This window comes from Ornithorhynchus anatinus, chromosome X4 (assembly GCF_004115215.2).
Source record: "Ornithorhynchus anatinus isolate Pmale09 chromosome X4, mOrnAna1.pri.v4, whole genome shotgun sequence".
NCBI lineage: Eukaryota > Metazoa > Chordata > Mammalia > Monotremata > Ornithorhynchidae > Ornithorhynchus > Ornithorhynchus anatinus.
The window spans coordinates 6,800,486-6,822,018 of record NC_041752.1 but is presented as its reverse complement, the minus strand read 5'-3'; the positions used below and the strand labels follow the sequence as shown (position 1 = coordinate 6,822,018).

Sequence of the window (21,533 nt, the reverse complement as noted above, 5' to 3'; positions counted from 1 at the left end):
AGGGGAGGTGAAGAGGGAAGGGGGAGGAGCAGAGGGCAGAGGGGGAGCACAGGGGGAGCAGAGGGAGCAGAGGGAATAGGGGGTAGCTCAGTCTGGGAAGGCCTCTTGGAGGAGGTGAGCTCTCAATAGGGCTTTGAAGAGGGGAAGAGAGTTAGTTTGACAGAGGTAAGGAGGGAGGGCATTTCAGGACGGCAGTAGGACATGGGCCAGTGGTCGACGGTGGGATAGGCATGAATGGGGGACAGTGAGGAGATGAGCAGCAGAGGAATGGAGTATATGGGGTGGGCAGTAGAAAGAGAGAAGGGAGGTGAGGTAGGAGGGGGCAAAGTGATGGAAAGCCTTGAAGCCAAGAGTGAGGAGTTTTTGTTTCAAGCGGAGGTTGATAGGCAACCACTGGATTAGACTGTAAACCCATCACTGGGCAGGGATTATCTCTATCTGTTGCTGAATTGTACATTCCAAGCACTTAGTACAGTGCTCTGCACATAGTAAGAGCTCAATAAATACTACTGAATGAATGAATGAATGAATGGAGGTTTTTAAGGAGGGGAGTGACATGTCCAGAGCATTTCTGTAGGAAGATGATCCAGGCAGTGGAATGAAGAATAGACTGGAGTAGAGAGAGACAGGAGGAAGGGAGATCAGAGAGAAGGCTGACAAAATAATCCAGCCAGGATATTATGAGAGCTTGTACCAGCACGATAGCCTTTGGATGGAGAGGAAAGGACAGATCTTGGAGATATTGTGAAGGTGAGACTCCAGGCTTGGTGACGGATTGGATGTGTGGGGTGAATGAGAGAGCTGAGTCAAGGACGACACCAAGGTTGTGCACTTGTGAGCTGGGAAGGATGGTTGTGCTGTCCACAGTGACAGGGAAGTCAGGAAGAGGACAGGGTTTGGGAGGGAAGATAAGGAGCTCAGTTTTGGACATGTTGAGTTTTAGGTGGCAGGCAGACATCCAGGTGAAGACGTCCTGGAGGCAGGAAGAGATACGAGCCTGAAGGGAGGGGTAGAGAACAGGGGAGAAGATGTAGATTTGGGTGTCATCTGCTTAGAGATGATAGTTGAAGCCATGAGAGCAAATGAGTTCACCAAGGGAGTCAGTATAGATGGAGAACAGAAGAGGGCCAAGAACAGACCCTTGAGGAACCTCTATAGTTAGTACATGGGAGGGGGAGAGGGAGCCCATGAAGGAGACCGAGAATGAACGTCCAGAAAGATAAGAGGAGAACCAGGAGAGGACAGTGTCCGTGAAGACAAGGTGAGATAAGGTGTGGAGGAGAAGGGGGTGGTCGACAGTGTCAAAGGCAGCTGAGAGGTCAAGGAGGATTAGGATAGAGTAGGAGCCATTGGATTTGTCAAGAAGGAGGTCATGGGTGACCTTGGAGAGAGCAGTCTTGGTAGAGTGGAGAGGACGGAAGCCAGATTGGAGGGGGTCCAGAAGAGAGTTGGAGTTGAGGAATTCAAGGCAGCGACTGTAGACGACTTGTTCTAGGAGTTTGGAAAGGAAAGGTACGAGGGAGATAGGGCGATAACTGGAAGGGGAAGTGGGGTCAAGAGAGGGTTTTCTTAGGATGGGGGAGACATAGGCATTTTGAAGGCAGAGGGGAAGAATCCATTGGAGAGTGAGTGGTTAAAGATAGAAGTTGAGGAAGGGAGGAGGAAAGGGGCGATAGTTTTAATAAGGTGAGCGGGAATGGGGTCCAAAGCACAGATGGAGGGGATGGCACTTGCGAGGAGGGAGGATATCTCCTCTGATGATACTGCAGGGAAGGATGGGAAAATAGGGGAAAAGATTGGGAGCAGGGGGGAAACAGAAGGGGGAGGGGTGACTTTGGGGAGCTCACTCCTGATTGTGTTAATTTTCGTGATGAAATAGGTTGGCCAAATCGTTGGGGGTGAAGGATGGGGGAGGGGGAGGAACAAGGGCCTGAGGAGAGACTTAAAAGTCCAGAACAATTGGCGGGGGTGACGGGCATGGGCATCAATGAGGAAAGAAGAGTAGTTTTGCCTGGCAGAGGAGAGGGCAGAGTTAAGACAGGAAAGGATAAATTTCAAATGGATAAGATTGGCTTGGTGCTTGGACCTTCGCCAGCAGTGCTCAGCAGCTCAAGCATAAGAGCGAAGGAGGTGGACAAAACAGGGATCCAGGGCTGCAGGTTAGTGGAGAGAGAGTGGTGGAGGGAAGGGGGGGCAAGTGAGTTGAGATCAGTAGAGAGGGTGGAGTGTAGAGCGGTAACCTGATCATCCAGTGTGGGAAAAGAGGATAGGGAGGCAAGGTGGGGTGAAATGCTTTAGGAGAGAGGTATGGGTTCAAGAGAGCAGAGGTCTCTGGGGGAGTATTACAGATTTGCAGGGGGAGAGAGTGTGAGAGAGGAGGCAGGTGAGAAGGTTATGGTCTGAGAGAGGTATTTCAGAGTTGGTGAGGGTGGAGATAGTGCAGAGGTAAGAGATTATGAGATCAAGGGTGTGACCAAGTTGGTGAGTGGGCGAGGTGTGGTGGAGCAGGAAGTTGGCAGATTCAAGGAGTGATAGGTGGGGGGCAGAGGAGTCACCGGGTACATCCATGTGGATGTTGAAGTCTCTGAGGATCAGAGTGGGCAGAGAGAAGGAGAGAAGGAAGGTAAGAGAGGGGTCAAGGTGGTTTAAGAAGTTGGAGGTGGAATGTGTCGGGGCTGGGCACAAGGGTGGCGGGGATGGAGACCCCGGCCCAGTCCGCCCCGCTCCTCCCGCTGCTCCTGCTGCTGCTGGGTCTGGGGGCTGCCCTCCTGCCAGAGGGCCAGACTAGATGGCACTCGCTGTACTATTTCACCACCGGAGTGATCTGGTCCGGCCCCGGGGTGTCCGAGTTCACGTCCGTGGGCTATGTGGACGACGTGTAGTTCATTAGTTTCGACAACAACGGGGGACAGGGCCGGGCGGAGCCGCGGACCCCGTGGATCCAGGACAACGAGGGACAGGAATACTGGGACCAGGAGACAGAGATCCTCAGGAGCGGGGTGCAGAATTTCCGTGTGGGCCTGCAGAACATCATGAGCTACTACAACCAGAGCGAGGAGGGGTCTCACACCGTTCAGGGGATGTATGGCTGCCAGCTTCTGGAGGACACCACCACAGGCGAAGGGTTCATGCAGTATGGCTACAACGGGCAGGACTACATCGCACTGGACAAGGCCATGCTGAGCTGGACGGCAGTGGACGCTAGGGCCCTCAACACTAAGCGCAAGTGGGAGGACGACGGGACCATCGCCAAGTGATACAAAGCCTATCTGGAGGACAAGCACATCAAGTGGCTCCAGAGATACCTGGGGTTCAGGGGGCCCAGCCTCACCCGGGCAGGTAGCGCCCACTCGACCACCCCGCCCCTCCCCTCTCCTCCACGGAGCCCCCGAGGCAGGAGCGGCAGGGTCTGCCGGGCAGGGGGGACCTCCATCAGCCCTTCGGTCGGATTTCCCCAGCGCTTCCTGTGCGCGGAGAGCCATACCGACCACCCGGGAGGGGATAGCACCACGAGAGATTTGCCGGTCCCGGCCCGTGGCCGGCCTTCGGTCCAGACCCCGTCCCCGCCCCGACAGGCGCCCCAGGCATGGTGGCCTCGGGGCCCGTGCCTTGGTCCCCCCCTCCGTACGACGGGGACCTGACTGTCTGGCCCCCCTCCGGCCCGGCCCTCGGGATGGGGCTTTGCAGAGAGGAGGTATCCAACGGATGGGCCACGCTTATCTGTCTTCTCAGCTTCGGAGAGCCGACCTTCTTCTTCTCAACGGCTCCCCAAGGAACCATTCTATTATCGTTATTATTATCATTATTATTATCATCATTAGCTGCTAACACTATTATCATTATCATTAGCTTCACACGTGTTAATACTATTAGTATTGTTTTTGTCCATCTGTCTCCCCTGATTAGACTGTAAGCCTGTCAATGGGCCATCTATCTGTTGCCGATTTGTACATTCCAAGTGCTTAGTTTAGTGCTCTGCACATAGTAAGCACTCAATAAATACTATTGAATGAATGGATGAATGAATGACCAGGAGGGCTGTAGTTGACAGCTACAAGAAATGATTTTCCCAAGGTCACACAGCAGACATGAGGTAGAGCCAGGATGAGAACCCATGACCTTTGAGTCCAGACTGAGCTCCTCTTCTCCCAGACTGAGCTCCTCCTCTCCCTCTACTCCCTCTGCCACCCCCCTTTACCTCTCCGCAGTTAAACCCTCTTTTTCCCCTTTTCCCTCTGCTCCTCCCTCTTTCCCTTCCCATCCCCTCAGCACTGTACTCGTCCGCTCAACTGTATATATTTTCATTACCCTATTTATTTTGTTAATGAATTGTACATCGCCTTGATTCTATTTAGTTGCCATTGTTTTTACGAGATGTTCTTCCCCTTGACTCTATTTATTGCCATTGTTCTTGTCTGTCCATCTCCCCCGATTAGACTGTAAGCCCGTCAAACGGCAGGGACTGTCTCTATCTTTTGCCGACTTGTTCATCCCAAGCGCTTAGTACAGTGCTCTGCACATAGTAAGCGCTCAATAAATACTATTGAATGAATGAATGAATGAATGAAAGGTCCGTGCTCTTTCCACTAGGCCATGCTGCTTCTCTATACAGAAAGCATGATGTGGGTAGGGAATGTGCCTTCCAACTCTGTTGCATTTTACTCTCCCAAGTACTCAGTACAGTGCTCTTCACATAGTAAGCGCACAATAGATACCACTGATGGCAGTGATTGTCATGTAGATTAGGTTCATGCTTGTGGACTTTTTCAGAAGGGAGTTGTTATCAGGTTAACTGACTACTCAGAAGCGATGCTGAGTTTCTTCTAGAAAATGATGAGAATGATTGAGACAATGAGAATCAGCATGGGTAGAGCAAGGACCTGGGTTATTCCAGAAATAGGAAAGAAATCAACTGTAAAGATAAGACTCCCAGCTCCATTCTGTGAGGAAAAAACCTGAATTTGATGTCATTATTGCAGAATTCTTCAAGCTAAGATGGGATCATTTGCACAAACATGCAAAACTCTTTCATAAGGCACAAATACCACAATTAGTGTTATTATTATAAGGTATTAAGCACTGAAGAAATGTCAGATGTCATTTTATTAAATGATATTTGTTAGCACTGACTTTGTTCTAGACACTGTAGTAAGTCCTGGAGTAGATAGAAGATAATTGTGTTTGGCACAGTCCTGTTCCACATGGAGCTCACAGTCTTAATTCCCATTTTACAGATGAAATAACTGAGTCATAGAGAAGTTAAGTGAATTGCTGAAGGTCACATGGCAGACAAATGGTGGAGCTGGAAGTAGAGCCCAGGTCCTTCTGACTCCCTTCAAGTTCTTTCTGAAATAATATCTCCTTCAGGAGAACTTCTCTGAACTAGCTCTTAGCTTTCCATCCTATTCCCTCTCCTAGTGTCATTAAAGCACTTCTGCATCACCTATGCACTTGCATTCTCAAATAATAAGAAGGACTCGCTATTTGTTAAGTGCTTCCAGTGCTTAGAACAGTGCTCGACACATAGTAAGCGCTTAACAAATTCCAATATTATTACTATGTGACAAGCACTATTCTAAATGCTAGAGTAGATACAAGGTAATCAATTCGGACACAGTCCATGTCCCTCATGGGGCTCACAGTCTTGATCCTCATTTTACAGGTGAGGTAACAGAGACGTGGAATTTAAATGACATTCCCAGGGTCACACAGCAGACATGTGGCAGAGCCAGGATGAGAACCCATGACCTTTGACTCCCAGGTCCGTGCTCTTTCCACTAGGCCATGCTGCTTCTCTGTACCTGCATTACATTGATGTTCATTCATTTTTACCCTATTGTGTCTCCTTTTCCTGTAATTTATTTTAGTGTCTGCTTCCTCTTCCTGTGAGTTCCTTGAAGGCAGGGATCACTCTATCTTGCTCTTTCAAGCACTTAGTTTAGTGCTCTGCTCAGAGTAAGTGCTCAATAAAAGCAATTGATTGATGGATTGATTAACTAACCTTTTCATAGGCATATATGCACCGATTTTTTTCTGAGTACAGATGGTTATATGGAATATGTGCATTCATAACATGGGCAAAGGTGAATGCACATGAAACACAAAGGGCTTTCTCTTTTCTTAGTAAATAAATGAAATATAATTTACCCAAACTAAAGAAAGGTGGTTCAAGTATGAGGTAGAATCTAAACAGGAAAACAGAAGGAGTGGCACCATGTGCTTTGGATTGCCAATCCACCAATAGGCAAGTCACCTTTACTGCTCCTCTTTATATCATTCCAGGGCCTTGATCCTGACCCATCTTGCTCCATCTTGGCAGGAACCACAGAAGCAGTGGCAGGCTTCTGCCTGCATAAAATGCAGCATACTGAGAAGGCTGCAGTTGTGACTATTAAACTTGGACCCTCAAGAAACCCCAAACTATGCTCTTTTTGCATTTGGTCCCATTGAATTTCTGTCCACTGTTTTTTAATCTATGCAGTTCTTGGATAGGGTAGTATGGAACGACCTAAGGCCGATGTTAAAAAAGAGTCCCATAGACACAGATAATCACCTACATGGCCCCTATCCCAGGAACATCTCAATTAAACCAATTTCTCCTAGATGCCATTGCATCCACTTGCCACATTGAGGCACTTTCAGTGGATGGAGTAGCCAATAAGAATGAATAATTATAGCATCTATTAAGCACTTACTATGTATTACGCACTCAGTTATGATCTTGGACATTGTGCATATCCTATACAGAGCTTGTAATCTATTTTATTCCCATCTTAGAGAAGAGGAACTGTGGCTCTGAGATGTTAAATGACTTGCTCAAGGGTCACAGAATAGAACATTGAGAGAGGTGGGATTCAAACACTTGTCCCTTGCATCCCTGTGCTATATTTTTGCCACTAAATCACTCTGACTCTTCTTCCCATGATACCTGAGACAAATCCTGACTTTCCTTTGTTCCTGGTATTTAAACTCTGACCAGCCTGCCGCTCACTTCTCTCTCCTAACCCAGTGGTGATCTTTCCACCAGTTGTCCTCAAACCACCATCTCCAGAGAGTCAGTGGTAACTCCTCTTTCCCCCTGCTCTAGTGCTAGGTGTCAGACTTCTCAGTGATGTCGCTTCTGGAATCCAAACCCTTCTCAATGATGTCACTTCTAGAATCCAAACCCTCTTACCCCTTCTACTTTACTCTAAAAATTCATCAACCAGAAGTATTTATCCAGAAGTATTTAACCAGAAGTATTTATCAAGCACCTACTCTGCAAAACACTGTACTAAACACTTAAGAGAGTAAAATAGTTAGTGAACATAATCACTGACCTCAAAGAACTTAAAATCTAATGAGACAGATACTAAAATTAATTACAATTAGGAGGAAGTAATAGAGAATAAAAGTATGCACATAAGTACAGCATGGGGTGTGTGAGTATCCTAGTACATAGGGGCTGCACGAGTTTTAAAGTAGCAGCTTTATGGGGGACTTAGGATGGAAAGATGAGCAATTAATCAGGGAAGGATTCTGAGGGAGATGTGCCTTATAAGAAATTTGAAGATACAGAGAGTAATCTACTGGATGTGAAGCAGAGAGTTCCAGGCTTAAGGGAGGGTGTGAGCAAGAAGTCAACAGTGGGAAAGACAAGAATGAGGGACAGTGAACCAAATACATACCTCCCAAAGAGCTAACTGATTCTTAGCTTTCTCCTGATTCTTTTGCTACGGTCCAGGGCTTCCTAGAAGGATGATTTTTGACCTAGATCAATTCTGCTTCCCAGATACACATCCTTAATCAAGATAACTCAGCCTTTCACTGAGAGATGGAAGAGGAATTTTTTTTTAACTGATTATTATGGTATTTGCTAAGCACATATCATATGCCAAGCACTGTACTAAGTGCTGGGATAAGCACAAAACAATAATTATGGTACCTATGAAGAGCTTACTCTATGCCAGCACTGTTCTAATTTCTGTAGATACAAATTAGGTTGGACAAGGTCCCTACTCCATATGGGGCTCACACTTTTACCCCCATTTTACAGAGGAGGTAACTGAGGCACAGAGAAGTGAAGTGACCTCTCCAAGGACACACAGCAAACATGTGACAGAGCTGGGATTAGAACTCAGGTCCTTCTGACTCCCAGGCCCATGCTTTATGCACTAAGCCACGCTGCATAATCAGGGCAGACACAGTGACTGTTCCCTTTGGAGCTCATGGTCTACGTAGTCCCTAATAAGATCTCTTTGAGAACATGATAGGTCTGTGATTTACTAATCTATGACTCATCATCATTGTCATCATCAATAGTAATTATGAGCACTTTCTATGTGCAGAGCACTGTGCTAAGCAAATGACAGAATTGGCAGACACATTCCCTGCCCACAACAAGCTTACAGTCTAGAGGGGGAGACAGGCATTGATATAAATAATTTATGATATGTAATTTGTTTTTGTCTCGTCTTATGCCATCGAGTCATTTCCAACCCACAGTGACACCACTGACACATCTCTTCCAGAACACCCTGGTCACTATCTGCAATCATTCTGGTAGTATATCCATAGAGTTTTCTTGGTAAAAATATGGAATTGTTTTCCCATTGCCTCCTTCCATGCAGTAAACTTGAGTGTCCACCCTCGACTCTCTCCTATGTGGCTGCTGTCCAGCATGGGTGAGTTGTGACTTGTAGCCTATTGCCTTTCCCTCGCTAGCCACTTCCCAAGTTAGGAATGGAATGGGAAGGCCTCTGCTTCACTCTCATTCCCATAGCCGAGACTTGTAGAGTACTAGAAACTCTACAGGTGTGACCCTGAGAGGGGATATAATTCATCGATATGTATAAATGCTGTGGAGTTGATGGTAGGGCAAATATTAAATACCAGAGATCACAGATCTTAGTGCATAAGCAATGCAGAAGAGAAAAGGAGCCATGGAAAAGATAGCTTAATTGGGGAAGGCCTCTTGGAGAAGTTGTGGCCTTAAAAAGCCTTTGAAAGTAGGGGGGAATGGTGGTCTATTGTACATGGGGCTGGGGGACTGGTTTCTAGGCTAGGGGGAGGGTATGAGAAATGGGTCAATGATGAGATAGACAAGGTAGGGGCCTAGTAAGTAAACTGGAGCTAGAAGAGGTGAATGTACAGTGTGGGCTATAGGAGATCAGTGAGGTAAGTTAAGAGGGGGCAAGCTGACTGAGTGCTTTAAAGCCAGTGGTAAGGAGTTTCAGTTTGATATGGGGGTGGATGGGCAACAACTGGGGTTTCTTAAGGACTGGAGACACATGGACTGAACGTTTTTTAGAAAAATGATGAGAACAGCAGATTGAAGTATCTACTGGAGTGGGGAGAGACAAGAGGCAGGGAGATCAATTAATTAATTAATGATAGTGTTAGGAGAAAGATGCAGTAGTCAAGGTGAGATAGGAAAAGTGGTTGGATGATTGTGGTAGCACTTTTGTTGAAGAAGATAAGGTGGATTTTAATAGTGGTGTAAAGGTAGAACCTACAGGATTTGGAGACAGATAATCATCATAATAATAATGATGATATTTGTTAAATTCTTACTATGTGCCAGGCACTATACTAGGTGCTGGGGTGGATGCAAGCAAATCGAGTTGGACAGAGTCCCTTCCCATGTGGGATTGACGTTCTCAATCCCCATTTTACAGGTGAGGTAACTGAGGCCAAGATAAGTGAAGTGACTTGACCAAGGTCACACAGCAGACACAGCAGAGCCAGGATTAGAACCAACACCCTTTGACTCTCAGGTCCATGCTCTATCCACTACACCATGCTGTCTCTCTTAAGATTGAATATGTGGGTTGCATGAGACAAGTAAGTCAAGGACAAAGCCAAGGTTATGGGCTTGAGAGATGGGGAAGATAGTGGTGTTGTCTACAGTGATGAGAAAGACTTAGAGAGAACTGAGTTGGGTGAGAAGAGAAGGCATTCAGTTTTGGACATGTTTAGTTTGAGGTGTTGGTGTGACACCCAAGTGCCTTTAGCGTGTCAGCTCATTATGGGAAGGGAACATGTATGCTAATTCTTTTGTACTATACTTCCCCAAGTGCTTAGAACAGTGCTTTGTGCATAAGTGCTCAATAAATACCATTGATTGATTGATGGATGAAATGGGAGACTGCAGAAAAGGAGAAAGGTCAGGGCTGGAGATTTAGATTTGGGAATCAGCCACATAGAGACGGAAGTTGAAGCCATTGGAGCGAGTGAGTTCTCCAAGGGAGTGGGTGTAGATGGACAATAGAAGGGAACCCAAAACTGAGCCTTGAGGCACCCCCTTACTGTCCAAGAGTGGGAAGCAGAGGAGAAGGCTGCAAGACAGATTGAGAATGAGAGAGAAAGGGCAGAAATAAAGGGAGCACAGTGTCAATGAAGCCAAGCTTGGTTAAGGCTTCAAGGAGAAGGGTGGCAGATAATGGCAAAACCAGCAGAGAGGTCTAGAAGGATAGGAGGGAGTAGAAGCCATTGGAGTTGGCAAGAATAAAGTCACTGATTATTTTAGAGAGTGCTATTTCTGTGAAGTAAAGGGTATGGAAGCCAGAATGGAGGAAAACAAGGAGAAAATTCCTGGAGAGGTAGTAGAGATAGTTTAGATGACTATCTCAAGCAATATGGAGAGGAATTGTAGGAGGGAGATGGCGATATAAGTGGAGGGAGCCCTGGGGTCAAAGGAGGGTTTGTTTTTTTTAAGACAGTGTACACATAATCATGTTTCAAAGTAGTGGGGAAGGAGCAATTGGAAAGGGAATGGTTGATGACAGCAGTACAGGAAGGAAGAAGGGAGGGGGTGAGTGTTTTCATATGCTATGAAGGGATGGGGTCCAAAGTACAGGTGGTGGGGGTAGAAAATTAACACAATCAGATCTGAGCTCCCCAAAGTCACCCCTCCCCCATTCTGCCTCCCCCCACCTCCCAACCCTCTCCCCTATTTTCCCATCTTTCCCTGCAGTATCCTCAGAGTAGATCTCCCTCCTCGCAAGTGCCACCCCCTTCACTTGTGCCTCGGACCCCATTCCCACCCACCTTATAAAAACCATCGCCCCTTCCCTCCTCCCCTCCTTAACTTCTATTTTTAACCGCTCACTCTCCAATGGCTTCTTCCCCTCTGCCTTCAAACATGCCCATGTCTCCCCCATCCTGAAAAACCCCTCTCTCTATTCCACTTCCCCTTCCATTTATCGCCCTATCTCCCTACTACCTTTCCTTTCCAAGCTCCTAGAACGAGTTGTCTACACTTGCTGCCTAGAATTCCTTAACTCCCATTCTCTCCAGGATCCCCTCCAATCTGGCTTCCGTCGACTCCACTCTACCGAGACTGCTCTCTCTAAGGTCACCTGTGACCTCCTTCTTGCCAAATCCAATGGCTCCTAATCTATCCTAATCCTCCTTGACCGCTCAGCTGCCTTTGACACTGTTGACCATCCCCTTCTCCTCGACACCTTATCTCACCTTGGCTTCATGGACTCCATCATCTCCTGGTTCTCCTCTTATCTCTCTGGCTGGTCATTCTCGGTCCCCTTCACAGGCTCCTCCTCCCCTTCCCATCGTCTAACTGTTGGGTTCCTCAAGGGTCAGTTCTCTTCCCTCTTCTGTTCTCCATCTACACTCACTCTCTTGGTGAACTCATTCGCTCTCATGGCTTCAACTATCATCTCTATGCAGATGACACAAAGATCTACATCTCTGCCCCTGTTCTCTCCCCCTCCCTTCAGGCTTGTATCTCCTCCTGCATCCAGGACGTCTCTACCTGGATGTCTGCCCGCCACCTAAAACTCCACATGTCCAAAACTGAGCTCCTTATCTTCCCTCCCAAGCCCTGTCCTCTCCCTGACTTCCCTATCACTGTGGATGGTACGACCATCCTCCCTGTCTCTCAAGCCCGCAACCTCAGTGTCATCTTTGACTCGGCTCTCTCATTCACCCCACACATCCAATCTGTCACCAAAGCCTGCCTGTCTCACCTTTATAATATTGCCAAGATCTGCCCTTTCCTCTCCACCCAAACGGCTATCTTACTGGTACAGGCTATCATAATATCCCGGCTGGATTATTGTGTCAGCCTTCTCTCTGATCTCCCTTCCTCCTCTCTCTCCCTGCTCCAGTCTATTCTTCATTCCACTGCCCGGGTCATCTTCCTGCAGAAACGCTCTGGGCATGTCACTCCCCTTCTTAAAAACCTCCAGTGGTTGCCTATCAACCTCTGCACAAAACAAAAACTTCTCACTCTAGGCTTCAACACTCTCCATCACCTTGCCCCCTCCTATCTCTCCTTCCTTCTCGATTTCTATTCCCCACCTCGTAGGCTCCGCTCCTCTGTCACCCACCTCCTCACCATCCCCCTTTCTCGCCTATCCCGCCATCAACCCTTGGCTCACGTCCTCCTGCTGTCCTGGAATGCACTCCCTCCTCACCTCCACCAAACTATTTATCTTCCCCTCTTCAAAGCCCTACTTAGAGCTCACCTCCTCCAAGCGGCCTTCCCAGACTGAGCTTCCCCTTTTCCCTCTGCTCCCTCTCTGCCCCCCTTCACCTCTCCTCAGCTAAGCCCTCTTTCCCCCCCTTCCCCTCTGCTCCTCCCCCTCTCCCTTCCCCTCCCCTCAGCACTGTGCTTGTCCGCTCATTTGTATATATTTTTATTACCTTATTTATTTTGTTAATGAGATGTACATCCCCTTGATTCTATTTATTGCTATTGGTTTTGTCTGTCTGTCTCCCCCGGATAGACTGTAAGCCCATCAATAGGCAGGGAATGTCTCTATCTGTTGCCGATTTGTACATTCCAAGCGCTTAGTACAGTGCTCTTCACATAGTAAGCGCTCAATAAATATTATTGAATGAATGAATGAATCCTGCCTCTGGCAAGGAATGCCCTCCACCTTTATATCTGACAGCCGATTACTCTACCTTCCTTCTAAGCCTTAGCACAAGCAGATGTACTCCAGGAAACCTTTCCTGAGTAGGTTTTCATTTCTTCCCTTACACTCCCTTCTGTGTTGCCTTTGAATTTGGATTTGCAACCTTTATTTGCCCCTTCCTGAACACAACAGTATTTATGTGCATATCCACAATTTGTTCATTTATATATGTTAATGTCTGTCTCTCCCTGAAAATTGTAAGCTCATTGTGGGCAGGGAATGTGACTACCAACTCTGATGTATTGTATTCTCCCAAGTACTCAGTATAGTGCTCTGCACACAGTGATCATTCAATAAATTTGATTGACTGATTGATCGATTGATTGGTTAAGACTTTTAAATCTCCAGGGGCCAGAATTGACAGATGGGTCTCAAACTTTGGATAGGCTTTGTGACACTGGGGATTTGGGGTCTGAGTAGGCAGGAAGGAGATGTAAACAGTATTAAAGCATTTGAAGAGCAGCAGAAATGGGACTCCCAGGCCCGGGCTCTTCCATTAGGCTACGTTGCTCCACAATGTTCTTGAGATGGTCTGCTCCACTTTCTTTGAATGTATTCTGGGTACAGGATTTAAATGAAGATGGTAGTTATTTGAGCTTGAGGAATGTGAATCTATCATTTTTGGGTTTCTGGATGAACTTCTCAGTAAACCTGACCATATTGATCTCATTAATGTCACCAAAATGGTGTAAACTTTGAAGTGTTATCTGCCCTTTTTGCAATGTAATAGTGAGCTAAAGTTTTCTACCCCAAAGCTCCATGAATAAGAAATAAGAACAGCTCAAGGCTACAGTTATACCCAGCAGTTCTAAAAATGGCATTGCAAATGATGAAATGAGGGTTGGAGCGGTTGTCGCTAGGATCTACAGAGCAGTGGGTTTTGATTATTGGTCCTGATTCTCCCCGTGGGAAGATAGTAGATTACTCATTTTTTGGATGTACATTAATGCTGTCCACAAGGATGCTTCTTAATACATTTCCTCTTCAAGGGAATAGAAAATTTAAGAAGTTTAAATTTTAAAAACCCACTTTAAAAACCCTGGAGGTCTCGATTTTGCTCTCTCAATCTTACTCGGTTCAGAGAGCAGAGCAGAAGGGCTAGCCAAAATGACTCCTTTACATTCAACCGCGGGGGGGCGGGAGAGGTGGGGGAATCCCCACAGTGACCCTGAGAAAAGAAGCTATTTTGAAGGGCCAAGCCAAGCAAAGGATTTTTGAGAAGCAGTGTGGCCTAGCGGCAAGATCACGGGTGGGAGAGTCATAGGACTTCTTTCTAATCCCCACCCTGGGACTTGCCTGCTATGTAACTTCTAAGGGCTTCAGTTTCCTCATCAATAAAATGAGAATTAAATGCATGTTCATACTCTTCTTTAAGACTATGAGCCCCACGTTGGATAGGGACTGTGTCTGATCTGATAATCTTCAATCTACCTCAGTTCTTAGCACAATTCTGGGCAGATAATAAGTTCTTTGTTATGAGCAGCAAACATGCCTACTAATTCTGTTGAACTGTGCTTTCTCACGCACTTACTACAGTGCTCTGTGCATAGTCAGCTTTCAGTCAATCCATTAACAAATGTTAACTTCAGTTATTATTAGCATGTCTATGAGGATGGGCTCTGAACTAGCACATTTCCCTGAGCTGTTGTTATCTTCTGAAGGAGAGAGCATGCTGAATCCCATCTGTTCCAGGCAGTTTTCCCTGACTAATCTCTCATCTCCCAGTCTACTGACTTCTAAACTTCCATGTTGCCTATACAGTTCAGTCCTCATCCCCTAAACACTTAATCCCCTATACCATCCCTCCAGCACTTAATGTACATATCTTTAAACTCAGTTGCTTCTCCCCAGCTACAATCCATTTCAGTGTCTGTCTTGTAGAAACCTTGAGGGCAGGGATGATGTAGTGCTTACTATTGATGTCTGTTCATTTGTACTGATGTCTGTCTCCCCACCTTAGACTGTGAGCTCGTTGTGGGCAGGGAATGTCACTCTTTATTACTGTATTGTACTTTCCCAAGTACTTAGTACAGTGCTCTGCCTACAGTAAATGCTTAATAAATGTGAATGAATGAATGAATGAATGAATGAATACTGAGCTCAGCAAGGAATACGTGTTTAGTAAATGTAATTGCTTGATTGATGTTTTCTTGGTTTGGTTTGTGTTTTAGCTCTGTTAAATAGCTTAGGTTTGATGTAGAGTTGCTTGGACCCCAGTCAATTCACAAGCAGTATGACCTTGTGGATAGAGTACGGGCTTGGAAGTCAGAAGGATTTGGGTCCTAATCTCAGCTCCACCACTTAATGATAATAATGATAAGTGTGGTTTTAGGGGCTTGCTGTGGGCCCGGCACTGTCCTGGGTAAAGGTTAATCAGCTTAAACACAGTCCCTTTCCTACATGGAACTCACAATCTTAATCCCCACTTGGCAGATGAGATGGCTTAGGCCCAGAGAAGTTGGGTGACTTGCCCAAGGTCATACAGCAGACAGGTGGCAGACCCTGGAGTAGACCCCAAGTCCTTCTGACTCCCAGGACATGTTCTATTTACTAGGCCATGATGCTTCCCTCCAGCCTCCCTGCACCCTGCACTTCCAGCCCATCCACCACCTCACAGTAACTATCTACATGGCTTTAAATATATATTATAAATCATTTATGTTACTTACTGCCTGTTTCCCTCTCTAGACTATACACTCTTCGTAGGCAGGGAAACTGTATATCAATTCTGTTGCACTGTATTCCCCCAAGTGCTTACAACAATGCTCTACACACAATAAGTGCTCGATAAATACCACTGATTGATACCATTCTGAAAATGGAACTGAGAGAGCACCCACTGCTGGAGTAAATCTGGGGCACCAAAGATAAGGACATGGTAGGAATAGAATCCTAACCCTGTCCCTTTTGCAGCTCCCTGCCTCTGGTGTACCAAGACTAGAGGGAAGAAGACTGATTGGGATAGAATGCGGGAGGGCAGCTGTGGACAAGCCCAGTGTCAGGTAAATAGTATTTCTTAAGGGTTTATTATGTGTCAAGCAATGTTCTAAGACCTGGAGTAGATAATACATTGCTCTGCCCATAGTAAGGACTCAATAAATACGATTGAATGAATATAAGTTAATCAGGGTCAGATATAGTCCCTGGTCCACATAGTGCTTACAGTCTAAAATGGAGGGAGGAGGAGTCAATCTCCACTTCAGAGATGTGAAAGCTAAGGCAAAGAGAAGTGAAATGACTTGCCTAAGATCACACAGCAGACAAGTAGTGGAGCCAAGAACTTTTGTTCTGTTGTCTGTCTCCCCCTTCTAGCCAGTGAGCCCGTTGTTGGGTAGGGATTGTCTTTATCTATTGCCGAATTGTACTTTCCAAGAGCTTAGTACAGTGCCCTGCATATAGTCAGTGCTCAATAAATACAATTGAATGAATGAACACAGGTCCTCTGATTCCCGGGCCCATGTTCTTTCCAATAGGCCAAGCTGCCTCTCTGCTCAAAGCCTGCCCCAGTTCATCCTGTCTCCACCTACATTTTGTCATGTCCAGTGCCAAATAGGCCCACATCACTAGGGTCATCCTGGCCCTATTCTGCCCCTAACCATAGGACAGCCCCAACCTACCCCTGGACATGATTGTTCCCTGATTCTCAAGGAAGACCCTCTTCTGTCCAGGGAAAAGGAAGATCCTACTGGAGTTGGATCTGGGTATACATCAGTGCTGCTTCCTGATGCTTGACACATAATCAGGATGGAGGGCCCAGATTGGTGACTCATGAGGAAGAGTCTGTCCTACCAGAGCAGCTCCACTATTTATCCTACAGGACATGAAGGTGGTACCACTACCAGCACAGGGTGGATTTAGGCAACCCATCCACAGTACAACTCCAAACCCCTATATATTGTTGAAAGTACTGAAGGGTGGGCATCCAAGTAGAGATGTTCTGAAGGCAAGAGGAAATGTGAGACCGCATAGAGGGAGCAAGATCCAGGCTGGAGATGTAGATTTGGGAATCATCCACAAGAGGTGGTAATTGAAGCCATGAAAGAAAATGAGTTCTCCAAGGGAATGGGTTTAGATGAAGAAAAGAAGGACTGAAGAAGAAAAAAGAAAGAAGACAGAAGAAAGATTCAGAACTGAATCTTGAGGGACAACCACATCAAAGGGCTTAAGGGGTGCAGACTCAAGTGCATAGCTGACACAGAAAGTACTGTGAACTGGGAAGGGAAATGAGGGGTGAGGCCTCCTTTCTCCTTATGGGAGTCTTGTCCCATTGCGATGTTTGCCAACTTCCCATACTGGACACCTTGATCTCCTGCATCTCCTTCCCCAATCCCCTGCCCCAGGTTTGATTAATCTCTGGCCCACTGTAAAATCCTGCAAAGAATTCATCAGGCTGTGCCACTGAGTGCACAAACCTGTTGAAGTGGCAAAGGGCCATACAGTCAATGGGTATGTGGGTGAGTTCAGTTTGCAGCTGAGGACTCTGGGAAACAGGAGCATCACAGGAAAGGGCATAGTCCAGAAGATTGAGGGCAACTACCAAAATCAAATGAAGTCAAGTGACCTTCTGCAGGGAGACTGCAGTTCTCTCCTTGAGCATGAGTCTGCGCTGCCTGGGAAAGTCTCTGATCCTGTCTCCCAGGACTTCAGCTGGAGAAATAGCAGAGCCCCAGCCCTGTTCCCAAGTGCCCTTGACTCAGAGGCAGGGGAGGAGAGGGAGCCTCCTTTGGAGCCCACCTACCGAGAGGGGGAAATAGGGAGCAGGCTTTGCCTGCTTTTATAGTACCACTTACTTGCTAGATAAATACGATTGAACGAATGAAAGTTAGACTCCGAGCTAGGGAGCATCTCTCCCTTCAGATGTCAGCATCTGTTCAGCTCTGGAACTTATGTGAGTTTCTCTGTCATCTCCACCAGACCCTGCCCTGAAAAAAAAAATTGCCCAAGACCCTTGGAGTCATGAGCCTAGAACAGTCACTCACTGAACTGAGGATCATCTGGCCCCAGCCTAGAGTGTTCTCCAGGGCAATCAGGCAGGTGACTGCAGCAATCTTTAGAGGAGTCCAGCATGGCGGAGGCAAGAGCCCAGGAGGCCATGGGACAAACACCTCAGTAATCCATCAGAGCAGCCAGTCATGACTCTGATTCAGGTTGGCCACCAAATCCCTGCTGGATGTCTCTGAAAGGATTTCTCTCACCCTTGTTCCCTCCATTGCAGTAAAATAGGGGTTGAGAAAAATGTTAGGCTATAAAAACCACAATCTTGAACTCAATCAATCAATCAGTTGTATTTATTGAGCAAATACTATCTGCAGGCCACTGCACTAAGTACTTGGGAGAGTACAGAATGACAATATAACGGACATATTCCCTAGAATATGCTTCCCTAGAGAATCAGCTTGGTTTAGTGGAAAGAGCATGGGATTCAGAAATAGAGGTCATGGGTTCTAATCTCACCTCTGTGACTTGTCAGCTGTGTGACTGGGCAAGTCACGTAACTTCTCTGGACCTCAGTTACCTCATGTATAAAATGGTGATTAAGACTGTGAGCCCCACGTGGGACAACCTGAATACCTTGTATCTACCTCAGTGCTTAGAACAGTGTTTGGCACATAGTAAGCGCTTACCAAATACGATTATTATTATTATTCCCTGCCTATGGCGAGAACTCCTTGCCTGAAGTCATGCTAGTTCTGTGTGTCCAGGCGTCCATCTTTCCACCAGTCACAACCCTCCCCCCAAGTCTGAGAGATTCCGGTTCCTGCCCATCACCCTGGAACCAACCACCATCACTATAGCAACAGATTGAGCAGAGCATTGGAAGTGGCTCAGCCTGGAGATTTCAGGGAAAAGCAGTCAGGGTTAAGGGTTTGGGGTAAAGGTGGGGTCGTGCTACTCTGCATGCCCAAGAGGGATAAGAGGCTGTGTCCCCGGGGTCTGGTAGTGGTTGTAAATATTTCTTAGCTTTACTTTCCAATAAAGTGGCAGCTCCTTTGTGGGACAGGGGCATGTCATTTCATTATTATGTACTTCCCAAGAGCCTGGTTTAATGCACTTCTTAGTCGATTACCAGTAATAATAATTATGGTATTCGATCATTGCTTACTATAGGCCAAGGATTCATTCATTCATTTATTCAATCGTAATTATTGAGCACTTACTATGTGCAGATCACTATACTAAGTGCTTGGAAAGTATGATTTGGCAACAGATAGAGACAATCCCTACCCAACAACGGGCTTACAGTGTAGAATGGGGAGACAGACACCAAAACAAAAGTAGGCAGGCATCAATTGCATCAAAATAGATAAATAGAATTATAGATATATATACATCATGTATAAAATAACGAGAATAATAAATATGTACAAATATGCACAAGGGCTGTGGGGTGGGGAAGGGGGTAGAACAGAGGGAGGAAGTAGGGGCAATGGAGAGGGGAGAAGGAGCAGAGGAAAAGGGAGGCTCAGTTTGGGAAGGCCTCCCGGAGAAGGTGGGCTCTCAGTAGAGCTTTGAAGGGGGGAAGAGAGCTAGCTTGGTGGATGTGAAGGAGAACATTCCAGGCCAGAGTTAAGTCGTGGGCCAGGGGTCTGTGGTGGGACAGGAGAGAACGAGGTACAGTGAGGAGGTTAGCGGCAGAGGAGTGGAGTGTGCGGGCTGGGCTGTAGAAGGAGAGAAAGGAGGTGAAGTAGGAGGGGGCAAGGTGATGGAGAGCTTTGAAGCCAATAGTGACGAGTTTTTGTTTCATGTGATGGTTGATAGGCAACCACTGGAGATTTTTGAGGAGGGGGGTGACATGCTCAGAGCATTTCTGTAGTAAAATAATCCGGGCAGCAGAGTGAAGTACGGACTGAAGCGGGGAGAGACAGGATGATGGGAGATCAGAAAGGATGCTGATGCAGTAATCCACTTGGGATATGATGAGAGATTGTACCAGAAAGGTACCAGTTTGGATGGAGAGGAAAGGGCAGATCTTGGTGATGTTATGAAGGGGAGACTGTCAGGTTTTGGTGACGAATTGGATGTGTGGGGTGAATGAGAGAGTGGTGTCAAGGATAGCAAGCACTGGGGTAGATACAAGATAATTGGGTGGGGCACAGCCCCAATCCCAAACGGGGGCTCACGGCCTAAGTGGGAGAGAGAAGGTAATTTACCTTCAATCAATCAGTGCTATGTATTGAGCACTTAATTTGGGCAAAACAGAGTACTAAGCTTTAGGAAGTGGACAGTACAGATGGTAGGCATGGTGCAGGACCCACGGTCCTGCTTTGCAGTTTAGGAATCTGAAGAATGGAGAAGTTAAGTGATTTGTCCAAGGTCTGGCCACAAGCAAGGGACAGAGATGGGATTAGAATCCAGGTCCCCTGACTGCCAGGCCTGTATTCTGACTGTAAGCCCGTCAAAGAGCAGGGACTGTCTCTATCTGATGCCGATTTGTACATTCCAAGCGCTTAGTACAGTGCTCTGCACATAGTAAGCACTCAATAAATACTATTGAATGAATGAATTCTGTCCAAAGACCACACTGTTTCTCAATTAGAGATCTGGCACCTGTCATCAAGAAATTTTACTGTCCGAGAAATCAGGAAGGATGGGAAACCAGACAGAGCCTGACTGGGCTCAGAAAGAATGTGAGCAACTCTGGATGGCCACGCCCTCAGAGTTCTCCCCTTAGCACCAAATGAGGAAGACCTAAACCCCAGGTGGAGTGGGGAGGAAAAACCACAGATGATACAATCCATCCTGTCCTGCATGATTCTATCCATTTTGCGCATGGGTCAATGGTCTGGGACTTGGGGCACAGAGATCATGTCACAGCCAAGTTTGCTTTGTGAGTTCAGGCAGCCTCCACCTTGGCTCACAATGAGACTATGCTCTAAACCTCTGCCCAGGCCCCTCCCCTCGGGGCGCCAGAAGTTCTCCCTGCCTGGGGATACGGAAAAGGCTTTGGGTCAGAGAGAGGAGGGAACTTGCTTGGTCAGGGAGAGAGGGGTCTTGGCTAGCCAGGATGAGAGGCAGGCTGGGCTCAAGGATGAATCCGGTCCTGCAGGCCACAGGTGGGTACCAGGATCCAACTCTGCCTGAGAACCATTCTGGCCTTGCACCTCGGTTGTGTCTGAGCAGCAAATCTGTCCCAGGCCACAACTTTCCTGACACTGGTCCAGCCTCACCTGTTCCTAGCGGTCACCAAGGATACTGCTAGGTTCATGCTTGTAGCCAGGGCAGCCCAGAGCTGAGGGGTACAGTTTGGAAGGGCAGTTTATTGGAGGAAAGGTCAGGTTAATTCCCCTGTTGTATTCTGGGCTCTGTGAGAGAAATTGCAAGATGGAGCCCTTTCCCAGGCAGCGACATTGGGCCACTGTCTATGTTGGCATAAGGTCACTCAGTATGGGAAGTGGGGTGACCTCACAGCTTAGGTCGGTTGTGGAGAGTGACCTCCTCTCAGAGGAGGCTGTCCCCCCAAGCCTCAGTGGCCTCTTCTGTGGGGACCAGGAAAACGGAGTCTGGCTGCATCACTCTCACACCCTGACACTTTATGACTTTATCACATCTTCCAGTCTCCAGCCTCATACCACCCTGCTGATCTTGCTGTGAGAGCCAGGAGATACCCTGGTG

At 47.0% G+C, this 21,533-nt stretch overlaps 1 pseudogene; it reads left to right on the top strand.

Moving 5' to 3' along the window:
• The first annotated feature begins 2,696 nt into the window (after positions 1-2,696).
• On the top strand, positions 2,697-21,154 carry LOC100084087 (annotated as a pseudogene).
• The last annotated feature ends 379 nt before the right edge of the window (positions 21,155-21,533 follow it).